Here is a 15,865-nt window from a genome sequence, read left to right as displayed (position 1 = left end):
TCAACATCAGCAAAATATGATGTGAAAATGACTAAAGGAAAGAAAGAGAAGAAGAGAAGAGGAGGAAAACCAGATAACAGACACAGGTACTGTAATGACTTGCATGATAGTTACTAGAGAGGGTTGCTAGGTTACTTGGAAACGTTCACTAATTTAATAAATAGTTTGATTTAACATCAGTTACTCCCACCTTAAATTCATTGGAGAATGCTGGAAAGACTCTTCAGGTGTTTTGGGGAAAAATATACAAAATAATATAGAAAAAAGCATATATTCTTCAAGGTTTGATGCATGAACCATCCATTGTCTGCCTCAAGAAACCAGGCAAACATTTTTAGTGACAGCTTAGTCAAGCTAGCAAATGTTAGCCCTGCTTAATAAGTCTCATGATGTGAAAGAAGTGGTCATTGAATACATGGCATGAATCTCATGTGTAATTATTCTTCCTGTTTGTTTTTATAATTTTATGGTTTAAAATCAGTGGTGATTTACTCGGATACTGTACAATTTAGAGGAACTTTACTTGAGTATCTCTGTCATGCTACTTTATATTTCTACTGTATTTCAGAGGAAGGTATAAAGGTAACTTTATACTCAACAATATTCATAAGATAAGCGTTTGTTTGTAGTTAATTTTTTATAGGTAATGTAACAAACAAAATCCAACATGCCATTTAAGGTGAAAACCAGTTTTCCAACATTTTTTGTATCAGACGTCTCACAAAAGGCAGCGTAGTCAGGGTCACACTAAAGATGTCTGTGAGTTGACGTAATGATCGGTGTGTAATGGCAATTGACCTTTCCTAAGTCCCGCCCCTTTTGGAATCTTGGTAAACTTTTTCATTTAACTTAAATATGCCAGGTTTGACTTGGTTTATCTATCTTTTCAACATAGACGAGACCAGTTCATGGCCTATTTAAGTCCAGCAAACAGGAAAGGAGAAAGATGACCACGGTTCAGCTTGCAGAACTGTTATTGGAGCATAGAGCAAAAAGAGGCGGGGCTTAGGTAGGTTCAATTGGCTGCAGTGCAACAGGTACCAGTTAAAATCTTGCCCAGGGCACTAATTTGTTCAGGGTCGGCTCTGGAATGTACCACTACATTATTTTAGATTTTAGAAGTGATATGATTAAAAATATAGAAGAGATACAAATCAAATACAAAAGAGGGATACATTTTAAAACTTATTGCAGTTTGTTAAATTTGTGGAACAAATTTTCATGTTTATGACATTTTAAGTTAGTTAAAGGACCATGAAACACACCACAAGCAAACAAACAAGAAAAGTAAAAGATTTCATGAGGAGGATATGGGCAAACAGCTGTTGTAATTAGATTACTAACCAATAAAATCAGCCAAAGCAAAACTGTATTCATCTGGAAAATGTCACAAACCAATGCATTCATTCTCAGCCCAAGAAACATGAGGGGGTCTTGCATTAGAGCAGCTCAAAGGACATTAAAGAAAGGACATAATCTTTCAATCAACAAGACTTTGAAACCCACAAGCTCAGGAAATTGCTCATCACGTTACAACATGAGAAAAGACTCACAGCACTTAGAGGAAGACAGTGAACTGTCCAGAAACCAGAGAGATGAGAGCGTTTCAGATGTGTGGGTGTTTGTCAGCTGTTATCAGGGCTGTCCTCATCACTGGTGAGTACAATCGATATCTGTATCAAATGGTAAACAGTATTTGTCAACCTTATACAGATGTGATGAATTGGAACAACATGTTGTGTAGTGTTGCTGTATAAGCAGGAATCCAAAATGAGCTGTGAGCTTTTTGATTGTTTGCAAAGGAGCACACAGTTCAACTGTTATTAATAAAGTAAACAGCCAAAAGAAGCCAAAACATAGTAACCTGCCAACATAAAGATTTTCTTTTAGTCAAGACCAAAATATGACTTTGATCTGTTTTACGGTATCAACATGTTTATTTAAAAGAAATATGTATTGAAATAAAGAAAAGCATACAATTTTCAGTTGGCTACAAAACAGAGCTAAAAAATAAAAAGCAAACTTCAGTAACTACAGTCTGGCTAAGTAGTAGGCTAATCTAGCACTTAATGCTGCAGCTAAAACAACACTGTTAACCCTAGAACAGCTAAGATGGTCATTTTGACTATTTTCAAATGCATATGTGCAATAACTAATGCTGCTGGTACCTGACTTTTCCTAAAAGTGTCTGTATTTTTATTTAAAATTATTTTTTTATATATATGAATTACAGAAAAAGCTAAGAAAATATTATAATTTTTACTTATTTCGGCCATAGGTTGTCCTATTGACCGTGTGAAAACTGCCACTGTTATACTGTTACTTTTTGCATAGTCGAAGATGCATCTCGGTTGCTTAGCAACTATCATGGTCTCTGTCAATAAAACTTCACAAGTGGTCTCGATTTCCAATTTCCTGCCTGTAAAATACAAATAATTAATTACTCTCAATTAAAAATGAAGTATGGGAGACCAGGGATAGTTGTAACACTTTCTGTCTCAGCACCTATAACTCACTGAATTTTTGTGTTAAAGCTCTAAAATTGTGACAACAAAGTGCCCTTTATTCTTACAAATACCAATGTTTCAACTTTTTCACCATGACAGTTGTTACTAATAAAGTAAACTGCCAAATGAAGACAAAACGTAGTAACTAGCCTATATGAATATTTTCTTTTATTCAAGATCAAAATCTGATTCTAACATATCTGTTTTACTGAATTAAAATGTGTATTCGAAAGAAATTTGTATTTTAAAAAAAGACAGCATACAACTTGCAGTTGGCAAACAAAAATCTTGCACTTCACATAACTGCAGCAGCTAGAACTTGCAAGCTAGTGCCTTAGCTAAAGCCACATGTAAATGTAATCCTAACATTTATTGTTAATTAATTAATTAATTGTCATAGCTCTAGTTCACATTGTAAACAAACTTATTATGTTGATAGCAACATACATGGTAGCAGCAGAAGAACAGACCAACACACAACAAAACAGAGATAGGCTACATTTAAGTCCTGTGAGCAAATCAAATTTATTTTCTTAGTATGTAGTATCTATGTGGCAAAAAGTGAAAGAAAACATTTTTATATTATACTGCATTTTCCCCTTCCCCTGAATATTTCCCTAAAGAGACAAAGGTAGAGTGCAGTTTTGCATTTGGAGGTAAAATAATCAGTCTAAAAGGCAGACAGTAATATGAAGGCATTAGCTACAAGCTTTCTGTCTGCTGCACAGCTTACAGGCCAAACTTAAATCCTTTTTCTCTTAATGTCACTGCATCTGAAGTCAGTGCTCTCTGTTTTTTAGTTCAACAAATGCATTGCATTACTGCATTATTATTTTTTATTATTATTATGCTGTCAGTTTCAGGTGTTAAATGTGTCTGCAAGACTTTATTTGGATTATTTGCATGCTGACTTGAGCTGAAGTCAAAGCCACATTGAGTTATCAGACTCTCCATGATCTGTTTGCTGGACATAACACATTATGTAAGAGGTCACTCCCTGGCCACTGGAAACTTTATCTCTCCCAGCACTCAAGACACATTAAGATGAAATTAACAAGAGTGATACATAACACATAGACCAACCCATGGCAAGTCATGTGGTCAGTCCCTGCAGCAGCCAACACTTTCACCTTGTGACCTTAAACAAAGTACTTAATCTGTTTCTGCACCTAAAAGAAGAGGTAAATAAGATAAAATCCGACAATATGCTGACTAACAACAGAGCAGTGGAAAGATAACAGGTTAGTCGGTTTCCTTGTTTATTGATAAGCTGATTTTCGCTGAAGCTGCGTTTACTGTAGCTCTCATTTAGGATCTCACGTATACAGTAACAGCAGGCCAGGTGCCAGAGCTGCCACAGGAATGTGACCGGTGGTTGTAAAGTGTAAGATAGCCACTTGCCGAGCATGTATGCTCTGTTTCAGCAACACCCTGCTCCGCTCTCTCAGTAACAGTCATACCTCACCACCCACAGGACCACTGCATCTGTCTTTTGCCCTCTGAACAGGAGATAAACACCGAGCACCTGGTTCAAGGGTTTCCTGGAAGTTTCTCCCCAGTATTTTCCCTTGCATGTCTTTAACTTAAAACCCCACTTTAATCTGATCAAATTTCAGCTGCAAAATATCCATAAAAGTTCACTATCAAGGTCTGACCATCATCGTATGAAGCTTGTGTGCACCAACCTGAGAAGCTTGACTTTAAATACATGACTACCACACTTGCTAACTGAAAATTTACTTTTTTGTTCCCATTACCAACATATTTTTTTCACAGTGCAAACAGCAGTTTCTATACATTTTTATATACATTAGTTGGCCGGTACTGGACACAAACTGAGCAACTCTTCTGTCACTTCGAATTGGTCAATAAAACCCCCGACAACAATAGCAAGCTGAGCATTGTCGGATTTGTTTGTGCTTATGTCAAATGCCAGAGTATGTAGTGAAAAGTCTAGTTTTGCCACGTAACTTATCATGATAACTTGATAATCTGCTCTGCCACTTTGTTTGCTGATAGAGAAATATTGTTGACCAAGCTCTTCTTTTCTGGACACAGAATATCAGCAAACTTCTAGCACTAGCTGCACAGACCAACTGCTAACATTAGAGGTCGTGGCCTAAAGGTTAGAGAAGCAAGCTCATGACTGGAAGGTCGCTGGTTCAATCCCCTGCCCGGCAGGATGAATCTAGGTGGGGAAAGTGAAAGACAGCACTTGCCTCTCCCTCAGTACCACCACTGAGGTGCCCTTAAGCAAGGCCCTTAACCCCAACAGCTGCTCAGTGGCCGGCGGATAAGACTGTGGTTGTACTGGGCAGCTTCCACATGTGAATGTGTAACTGTGTGAATGTGATCAGGGCGTTCCTACAAAAGAGAGCATCGCTCTCAGTGTACCTACCCTGAGTAAATAAAGGTTAAAAAAAACAGCTGTTAATCTAAATATGCATTCGCACATGACAAAAGAAGGGACAGCTGGACAAACAATTAATAAACTTACAGCGAACATAAAATATTACATGAGGCTAAACAAATTCACCATATTTAGTATTGAGGTAATCCAAGAGTAATGCAAAGTAATCAGGTTTTAACAGGTAATTAGGAATTGTACCAGAATACACTTTTGAAGTATAACCTCCCAACCCTTCGTACAATACATGTTTTTAAGAGTTATATTTTTATTTCACTTCATTTAATTGAGGGCAGTTAAAATTGGTATGAAACAACAAGAAAAAAAAGAATTAAATAAAAATTAATAATTTTGCAGCTGGGATTGGAATTTACGCTCTTCAGCTGACAATTTGGCTTGTGATTTTTGACTGTTAATAATTTTGTCTTTATAGTAATCGAAACTTGTCTTTCCTCCCTGTTCTTTTCTGTTGCATTTTGTTTTATAAAAGGTTAAGTATGCCGTCAACATGCCTAACAGCAGCACATGTACAGCTTGGTCTAAAATAAGCATGTGAACTGCATGTGTGTTCCTGTTAGTGGGTGTTTATGTGTGTACTTTATGTGCCCAAAGACCTGATGAATTTTTATTTATCTCTTTATGTACTGGTGTAAATTTTTGTTAAATTAATTCTATGCTACGGTTTGCACTAGTTTAAAAGGACAATTCACCCCAAAATAAAAAAAAGACAAACATATTTTTTCTTTTTACCTGCAGTGCTATTTATGATGATGGCTTGTGGTGCTCAAATGTCCAAAAAATACAAAAAAAGCAATGTCTCTGTCCAGAAATCATGACCCCGTTGCTTAAGATAATCCACAGACTCTGTTGAGATCAGTTTTATGCAAGAACTACTTTTTCTCTAATGCAAAGACAATAGTTCCAGTAGAGTCTATCATAAAAAAAATAAAATAAATAGTTCCTACATGATACTGATTACAACAATCATGATTATCCTCTGGACAAATGGCTCTACAGGCCAGACTAAAATATGTATTTTTGATTTTGGGCTGAACTCTCCCTTTAAAGCCTCTAACAGCACACAGTTCATACAGTATGCTACTGCTCTAGCAACGTCTACAAAGTACTGCAGAACACTGCAGATGCATGAAAGCACTTCATGATCTCAGAGTATTGCACAATTGTTTTTGCACTGCAGAGCACACTCAGCCTTATCTGATACATAACAACGCTGTGGCGATACGTCCTTCCTGTTTCACTGAATGACCTGTTTTTGTGACATGAAAATAATTGACTGAAAACATTGTGTTTCAGAATGCCTTCTGACGAGTGTGAGAGGAGATGGAGCCGATTCTGGAGAGAAACTAGGTAGGTCAACAGGTTGCACTGAGCTGACAACAGTTTTAAAAGGTCATTTCCACTGACTCAGTGAGTGTTGGCCATGCTGTCACACTGACAACATGACCCTCTTGTAAAAGCTCCTGTTAAAACTTTCAATCAGCAATACTTAAATGATGCAACAGTAAATTCATTTAAATGTGTTATTTAAAGTTATGTAAAGTTTTCTTTTTACATTTTAGAGCAACCAACCAAACTACATAAGTAAAATTGTTGGCATTGAAGGTCATATGTGTAACATTTTGTGGCATTTACTGGCAGAATATCACGGAAATGGAATATAATATTCATAAATTTGTTTTCATGCACGTATAATCACCTGAAAATAAGAATTGTTGGGTTTTTTGTTACGTTAGAATGAGATGTTTATATCTCCAAAGAGAGTGGATCTTCTACGGAAGCCACCATGTTGCACCACCATGATTCTACAGTAGCCCAGATTTAACACCCTCTCTATACGGCCTTTTGCGTTTTATGTAAACTTCACAGCCACCAGAGGTTCTCCTACATGCTTGGAAGGGGAGAGCGAGACAAGGTGTTTGCAATCTGCAATCCAGCCAGTAGTTGCCGCTTAATCCCACACACTGGTCCTTTTAATTTTACTTTTTTGGGATTTTAAGAATTATTCATCAACCATTGTTTATTCAGGGTAAATTGACTGAGCTTTAGGGCCAGTCCCAATACCCCCTTTGGCCCTACCACTTGGCCCTACCCCTCTATTTTGTGCATGACCGCGAAGGGTAGTGTGTCCCGTGTCTTTCAGGGATGGAGGGGGAGTGGACATGTAGCCCTCCAAACGGCCCTACAGCAATGCTCTGAGGTGTCATTCATACGAGTTATGTGATAACAACCACAATATTAACAATAAAAGAAGAAAAACATCAACTAAAAAAAATTAATAAAATACTGTCACTGCTGGGTGTAAACCTTGTGTCTCTATATTTTGACTTTTTTCATAAATCAATGCTACTGGTCAACGTTTATGTCTGTCTGCAGGTTTTACAAACTGAGTTTTTTTTTAATTTCCTGCAAAGTAACATTTTTGGACATTCAAGGTTTCTGCCACTTGGCAACGATATGTCTGGCAAAAATGTTTTACCGCAATAAAAAAAAATCTGTCTTTGGTTGAAATGGTTAAATAGACCCTGCGTTGTTTTAAGGGGTCCAGTTGGGTTCAAAATGACAGTTGGGATGGGATTTGTAGTTTGTAATTGCCGTAATATCACGCTGTGACTTCTTACTTTGCTAGACTTATTGTTAAACCTGACCTGGATTCCTTGAACCCTTTCAGCTTTAAACAGCTGGACAACTGAATTTTCCAATCATTCTTATTCTTAGAGTGAAAACACTTCACGAGCAGGACTTCTGAGGATTTGTATAATTGACTGGAAGTTTTTTCCCAAAGAAGTCAAACCCTTGCGTTGGTTTGCACTGACCTGCAGTAACCTTCCTCAATGATTCCCAGACGTGCAGGATTCAAATTGCAAACACTGGTGACGCAATTAATTTTGTGGAAAGGAGCGTGATACCATGACTGAGCCTTTCATCTTCCGCAGGGTAAACACGTTGTGAAATCAAACGTCTTCTCGTCTTCCTCTCCTCTACATTCGTACACACACTGTCCGGCGTGTCAGGAGGGCTGAACATGAGCTGGCATTTCCCAAACTCATGTTCTGTTGTGTCACAGATGTTACATTGCGTCTTGTTTGTTAATGGCTGTACGATGTGTGCTGGTGGTTTCCCCCTCCAGATTTTAAGTATGTTTTGATCGGAGGTGGGATCGGCCTGTTCTTGGTTGCTGGATTCATTATCATCAAGGTCTGCATCATCAGGAAGCAGATCCGTGACAACACCCCAGGTAAGGGGATGGACTGTGAGTGTGTTACAATATTTTTCTACATTATTCCTCTTAAATGTGCCTTTTCAGATTCCTCTGAATTTCTATTTTTTCTTCTCCACAGATGGTAGACCTTCAGAGGTACGATGTTACAAACCCTGATAATAAAGATGACAATAATAACAACAAACTAAACATGAAGCTAATTCATCTTTTTGTTTTTTGTATATTTTCATCATGGAAGACATGAAGATGGACACTCAATACAACTCCAATTCCAAAAAAGCAGAAAACAGAAATAAAAACGAAATTTACAAATACTTTTTTGACTTGTATTTAATTGAATCGAAGATATTTAATCTTCAAACTTATCAACTTTATTGTTTTTTTTGTAAATATACACTTGTTCTGAATTTGATGCCTGTAACAACTTCCAAAAAAGTTGGTGCTGAGACAATAAAAGACTGAAAGTTGTGGAATCAAAAAAAAAAACACCTGTTTGGAACATTTCCAGTTGGTAACAGGTGACAGCATCATTACTGGGTATCAAAGAGGCGTCCTTGAAATGCTCAGTTGTTGACCAGCGTCAGTGGGGTGAGGTTCACCAGGCTACATGGCAGTAGTCCAGCAGGTAAAGAATAATATTTCTCAACACAAAACTGCAAAGATTCAGAGAATCCAGAGAAATCTGTACACTTCAGGGGCAAGGCTGAAAAAGCAACACTGAATACTTGTGACCTTTGACCCCTCAGGTTGCACTGCATTAAAAACTCACATAATAATGTACACAACATTGATAAAAGAATCCTTATGCAATCATGTGAGCTAGCTAACTTACTAAATCAGTATGTGGCGCCTGTCCATTATGGCAAACTGTTCAGTTTTGCATTATTGAAGCCAATTAGCTGCATTATTATTCCAAGTGTAATGACACTCTTGTGAGTCACAGTGCATTGTCTTTGTAACATCATGAGCCACAGACTCCAACAGTGAAAGTAGAGAGGGTGATGCTAACACACCTAACATCAGCCCTGCAACAAGAGCTGCTGACTAAATAAAGGTAAGCGCAAATGAGAGAATACCCAAAAAATGCTCAATATACATAGTAAGGAGTCACTGCTCCATGTCTCCTTTAGATAAGGGGTCCATGACTTGAAAAATGTTGGAAACCTCTGGTATAAAGGATGCTACTTGTGCTCGGGAATGCTCTGGAAAAGGTTGTGAGTAAACACAGTTTGTCGCTGCGTCTGCAAATGCAAGATATGATTTCACTGTGCGAAGCAAAAGTCATATATCAGCATCCAGAAATGCAGCCGCCTTCTCTGGGAAAAGTGTGCCGTGGTCTGCCGAGTCCACAGATTCAGATTTTGTTTTCGGAAATCACAGGCGTCGTGACCTCCCGGTTAAAGAGGGGGAGGACCATCCAGATTGTTACCAGCACCAACTTCAAAATCCAGCATCTGTGATGGTATGGGGGTGTGGCATAATGGGTAACTGTTAATCTGTGAAGGCACCACTGATGCTGCCATTGAGACTGGCCTAAGAAGGAAGTGCAAAATACAACAAAAGGGACTCCAGACTGTGGGGCACTTGAAGTCGTACACAAGCAAGAATAACTAAGAACTTCATGTGAGAATTGAACCTTCAAAACTTCAGCAATTAGTGTCCTCAGTTCCTAAATGCTTCCTGAGTGAAAAAGCTGATGTATCGCAGTGGTAAACATGCTCCTGTCCCAACTTTTTTGGAACGTGTTGTTGGCATCAAATTCAGAATGAGTGTATATTTACAGAAAACAATAAAGTTTATCAGTTTGAACATGAAACATCTTTAATTTGTGCTGTATCAAATTGAATATAGGTTGAAACGCTTTTGCAAAACATTTCATTCTGTTTTTATTTATGTTTTACACAGTATCCCAACTTTTTTTTTAATTGGAGTTGCATTTTGTAAAGACAAACAAAAATATGATTTCCAGCTTTCTTGTATTTTGTTAATTAAATGGACCTGTTTGTACGAAAAGGTGCAGGTTCCAATAACCTTTATTTACTCTCAGCCACAGTTTTAGTTGCTCGCTTTGAGCCGTCCCAGCCAATCAGAACATCCCGTGCCGGTGGTGTCCAATGACAAGCAGTGTTAAAGGTCGGGGAGAGTTATCTGCAGGATGACGTGAACCCTTCAAAAGTGGCATCTGAGTCAGCCAGGCAGGCCGCTGTCCCTGTTTTGAAGCACAAATATCTACATACAGATCTTTTTTTACCTCATGTAATTTTTCCTCAATAAGATGTATCATAATCATTTTCATAATAAACATATGAAGAGAATTTGTAATAATGCAGTGTCATTTGGCTGTTTGTGTCACTTGAATCCAGGTTTCGGCCTTTTAAGAGCCTGACCGTGGTTGTGTTTGTGTTTTGTTTCACTCCTCTTTAAAATCCAACTGTTCCACTGACACACATTCTGCACATTAGCACCGCTCAGCAGAGAGCATCTGGACTAATAAGCACTTCACAAAATTTACACAAGGGGGCGATATTTACCTCGAAGAAGAAAAAACAACAACCTCAGACTAACTGAAGTCCAGTTTCACATCTGAGCCCCAGAGCAGCCTTATAAAACAGTTCTTTGTACTTTCATTAGTTGTGTTTACGTCAGAACATGAACCAAAATAAGTGAATGTACCTTTAATCACGTCTAGGTAATGACACTGTGTCTCAGTTTCCTTTCATTAGGAAACATGTTCAGGCATTTCATAGATACATACAGTACAGAAGGAAGTCCTGTCAGCCCAGACAAGCATAACACAACATCACACTATGATATAATTAATAAAAAAACTAGATATTATAATCAGCTTTAGGTTTGTTTGTTCTGTGATGAAAAAGTAGAAGCTGAAGAATCCTGACACTCATTTCTCTTCCAAGTTTGTTTTACTAATAAAATATCAAATGAACTGTGCAGCAGTCTACCAAGGACTATCCATTTATTAAACTTTTAGCATTTTAGCATTTTCTGCTTATTTTTTGAGATGTAGACTATGTATGCTAACATGCTAACTTTGCTGGTGGAGATAAAAAACTCACTTCATACCCAAAACACCTCATTTTGAAATGGGTCAAAGTAATTTGTTAATATAAAACATGATATGAACAATTAAGGAAACAAGATCGTTTTCTTGGCTGTTCTGGAGCTTTCAGTCATATCACATGAGCTTCACTAGCAGATGGAGTTTCCTCAGTTTTGTAGTTTGTCTTCTTGTAGCCATGTTTTCATTCAAATGTATTGCAAATTTTATTCAAATGTTGAGTAAATTAGTATAAGAAAATGCAAATGACTGCTCGTTTCCATTCACTACCATTATATGATTTATTGGAGCTGCAGAAGAAGAAGGCGCAACTAGGTGACAGAGCTGAAAAAGTGCTAGTCAAACTTCAAATGGTGAAAAAAGAACATAGAAAATGCTAGGAAGGTTACATCAGATCCAGAGTAATCACTGATGTATTTTAGAGTTATGGGAGAGATGAGGAGCAGAAATAGCTGATCGGGCATTTTGCCACATTAGAACTTATTCAGAAAAAGTGTTTCACATTAATTTAGAAAAAGGCATCTCAAGTGAGCTTAAAAGTGAGCTTTTTTCCAGAAATAATTCTAATAAGCTCCAAAATGTGTATAAAATATGTTGATGGTTCATGTTTCTTTAAAAGCTGTGATTCAACTTTTGGAAACCAACATTTAATATAAATATGTATTAATATAAATATATATTTCTTTATACTTTTTTATTAGCAAAAATGTGTCATAAGTTGGTGTCTTGTATTTAACATTTAGACTTTGAAAATCATTGTACTGTCAGAGTTACTGTACAGCCAACACATTTCGTGCTCAGGCTATAGATAAAGTGTTTTGGCACACCTTCCACCATATGATCTATATCATCCTGATTAGGAGTCTGAGTCCACTGCCAAGTTTGTGAGACTGCCTCCTCCAGAGATGGATGAAGACAAACCGTAAAAAAAAAGTCCTCCTTAATATCCTGGTAACCTTATATGCAAACAGAGAATAATAACTAACAGATGGAGCCATTGTTGAAGTCTCATTGTTTACTGCACTATTGATGAACTACTGCGGCACTTTGCTCCAGATGAAAACTATCGAATAATCTAATTGTAGAAAATGTTGTAATAGCATGACTGACTCTAGCTGTTACTCCACCTCATCACTGTACTGTACTGAAGAAGCTGACTAAGTCTTATTTGCATCCTTCCTGCTAAGCTAATGTTAAAATTTGTCTCCATTCTCAAAAAAAAAAGTTAAAGCAACAATATGTAACATTTTTGCATTAAAACGCTAAACATATGTTATACATTTTGAGTTGTGTGCTTAGATTATCCCAGATGTTTTCAACAATGGTCAAACTCAGAGAAATGTGTACGTGAGGAAGGAGTTAGGAAGGAAGTTGGCAAACGCAAGTAAACGTAACATGAATATAACTTTGATAGATTACCTCGTCCATGAACATGATTTCTGCCAATAGGTTGTTTAACATTGAAGACTACAACTACCATAATCCCACATTACTTCACAGCATCATGTGAGAGAGAGAACCCTACTGGCAGAAGTTTCAAATTGTGAAAAGCTTCTATAATAAATATTTTTATATTAACATTGCATTGTAGCGTCTTTTAGCTTTTGGTTTTGGTTTTACTGCCCCCCATTTTTACTGTTTTCATTCAGTTTCATGGCCGGCAGTTTCCAGCTGCACTGTCCGCTACCAGCACCAAACAGCAGACAAAGTTAGCGACTAGCTGGTGAACATAGCGGAAAATTTAGCAGCTACAGAGTAAAGGGTGAAAGCGGAGTGCATTTTTGTTCCTGTCCCATCTCAATCCCATAAAAGAAAAAAAAACCCTGTCCCGTCCCAATCCGAGAAAAATGATTCCTGTCCCATCCCGTTCCCGTCACACGTTTTTATGGTTTAAAAAACTGACCTTTCGTTATTATGATTCCCGCTCCTGGTGACTGTTTTTCCTGACCTGTCCCAGGTGTGGACTAGCCATGTCGCTCCAGACATGTTTCAAAGTATGTCAAAATACTCTGCCATGACTAATATTTTGTTTAGCGTGGTTTTGCCACATAAAAAGTAAAACAAGAATATTTTAAAAGCAGGTGGAAGCACATCTATTCTTTCTCTTTTTTGGGAAATTCTGGTGCCCTGCTTACCAACACTGCTTGTGCTAGCTTGCCTGGTGAAAGAACCGTGCCATTAGCATGGCTAGCATAGCATTAAAAGAAACATCAGCCATGCATGTTGAAGCCTCAATCAGACCCAGACTCTGATCAGAGACAAATCATAACAGTAAAATGTGGTTAGCATCTTTGATTCATATTCATTATGTATGTTATGTTTAGCCTGTTAGCTTATAACTGGAAGTAATTGATAGAGCTAATGCTAACTCTGTACTGATGTTAGCTTTACACCAGAGGTTTCGGGTTTCTGTGTCTACATTACAACAGTCAGTTTTGTGATTTATTACATACCAAGTCTAGCCTACCTTGAAGGTTTGAACCTCAGATTTTAGGGATAACTGCCTTCAGTAGAGGAAAGTGAAAACACCTTTCTAGTGACAAATTTTACACAGATACAAATATAGTCAAGGTGAGATGTTTTAGGGGACATTAATGTAAGAAAATCACATTTTGAGAGCTGGATGTGATCTTTAAAGAAGGAGCTGTCTGAAGAATTGATAATAAGGAGGAAAAATTTATGCACAAGGACATTTCCACTGTGTTTTGAGCTCTGATTTAGTGAATCCCAAGCCACATTTTGCACTGAATGCTGAAGGTGATATAGCATGGGTAAAGTGTAGACTTCTTTGTCGAAGAAACAGCCACGTTTGTCAAACTGTCGCCAGACTCGACGCACTTAGGAGGCCCTGCGGGCCGTCTCCTCCATTATCTGTAAATCAAAAGTGTCCCAGATCTTCACAGCGCTGCTCTCTGAGGTTTGATAAAAGCCGGGAAAGTGTCCCAAGCTGACAGACTTCTGCACAAAGATTCACTGTGAGATCCTGTTACATGAGACGAGAGATGAGGGGAGATAGACCAACACAGACGCAACAATGTGACTACAACCAGAATATCATAAAAGTGGGGGCGCTGTGTAAAACATAAATAAAACAGAATGCAGTTATTTGCAAAAACTGGTGTTGAGTTGAATACAGTACAATGAAAAGATACTTAATGTTCAAACTGATAAACTTTATTGTTTTTTGTAAATATTCACTCATTCTGAATTTGATGCCTTCAACATGTTCCAAAAAAGTTGGGATGGGAGTAACAAAAAGTTGTGGAATTTGTTGCTGTTCCTGTTCCTGTTTGGAACATTCCACAGGTAAACGTGAATTGATAACACATGATAGGATTATGATTGGGTATTAAAGGGGCATCCTGGAAAGGCTTTGACAGTCATTGACAAGCATGGATGGGTTGAAGTTCAGCATTTTGTGAAAAACTGTGTGCGAGAATAGTCCAACTGTTGAAGAACAGAGTTTCTCAGCACAAAACTGCAGGAATTTACTGATTTCACCATCTACAATCCGAGGCGGCACGGTGGTGCAGTGGTTAGCACTGTCGCCTCTCTGGGTACTCCGGCTTCCTCCCACAGTCCAAAGACATGCAGCATAATAGGTTAATTGATAACTCTCTATGTCCTTGAGATGAACTGGTGACTTGTCCAGGGCGTACCCCGCCTTTTGTCCAGTGTCAGCTGGGACTGACTCCAGCCACCCCCGCGACCCGTCAAGGATAAGTGCTTATGGACAATGGATGGACCATGTACAATCCATAATATCAGTGAAAGATTCAGAGAATCGTAAGAAATCTCTGCACATAAGGGACAAGGCTGAAAGCCAACCTGTGACATTCGACCCGTCAGGCGGCCCCCACATAATTGTATAAACAACACTACACCGGTTTGGGAACACTTTGGTCTGTAAACACAGTTTGTGGCAGCATTTACAAATGCAAGTTAAGACTCTACCATGCAAAGCAAAAGCCTCCCTATCAACAACATCCAACATCTGAATGTTTTTTAGAAATCATGGATGTTGCGACCGACTTTTTTGGAACATGCTGTAGGCATCAAATTCAGAATGAGTGAATATTTTTCAAATAAAAATCAGTTTGAGCATTTCTTTTCTTGTGTTTGTGCCATATTCAACTGAAAATAAGTCAGAAAGTTCTTTTGCAAATCATCGCATTCTGTTTTTCATTACACGGTTGTAATGTGAGGTTTGAGGGCCAATTTTGAAAGCAGGACGAGCAACCACACTGGTTGAACACTTAAACTTTGGGATAATTAACCTACTTTAAATGTTCTTCTCCATCATTTCATCGTCGACAGAGATGCCCACACGCAAACACAGACTGCAGCCTAACACCCCCCCCCCCCACCACCACCACCCATCCCCACCCTCCTCCCTCTTTGTCAGCATGTGTGTTCCAAAATAAAAGCCCTGACTTTGGTCTGCGCCTGCTGTCCACCACAGCTGGAAGTGTGATTTGCTCGGCGTCAATCTCAACAACACACCCCCTCCCTCCCCTCCATCCTGCACAGGAAATTACATTTCCCACTCACTCGCCAGAAGTGTGTGTGTGTGTGTGTATGTGTGTCCTCACCTGTCTGTTTCTGTGTCTGCTCCGCGTGCACGTGCATATATG

General features: G+C 38.3%; 1 long non-coding RNA gene across 1 annotated transcript; it reads left to right on the top strand.

Moving 5' to 3' along the window:
- Window positions 1–560: 560 nt before the first annotated feature.
- On the top strand, window positions 561–8,274 carry LOC146311651 (uncharacterized). The gene is made up of 3 exons (XR_014772187.1): window positions 561–1,656; window positions 6,229–6,282; window positions 8,063–8,274. It is a non-coding gene; the product is annotated as an uncharacterized LOC146311651 (long non-coding RNA).
- The last annotated feature ends 7,591 nt before the right edge of the window (window positions 8,275–15,865 follow it).

The sequence above is a fragment of the Lutjanus erythropterus genome, chromosome 17 (genome assembly GCF_056507025.1).
Source record: "Lutjanus erythropterus isolate fLutEry1 chromosome 17, fLutEry1.hap2, whole genome shotgun sequence".
Lineage (NCBI taxonomy): Eukaryota > Metazoa > Chordata > Actinopteri > Lutjaniformes > Lutjanidae > Lutjanus > Lutjanus erythropterus.
This window is presented reverse-complemented; position numbering and strand designations above follow the sequence as displayed.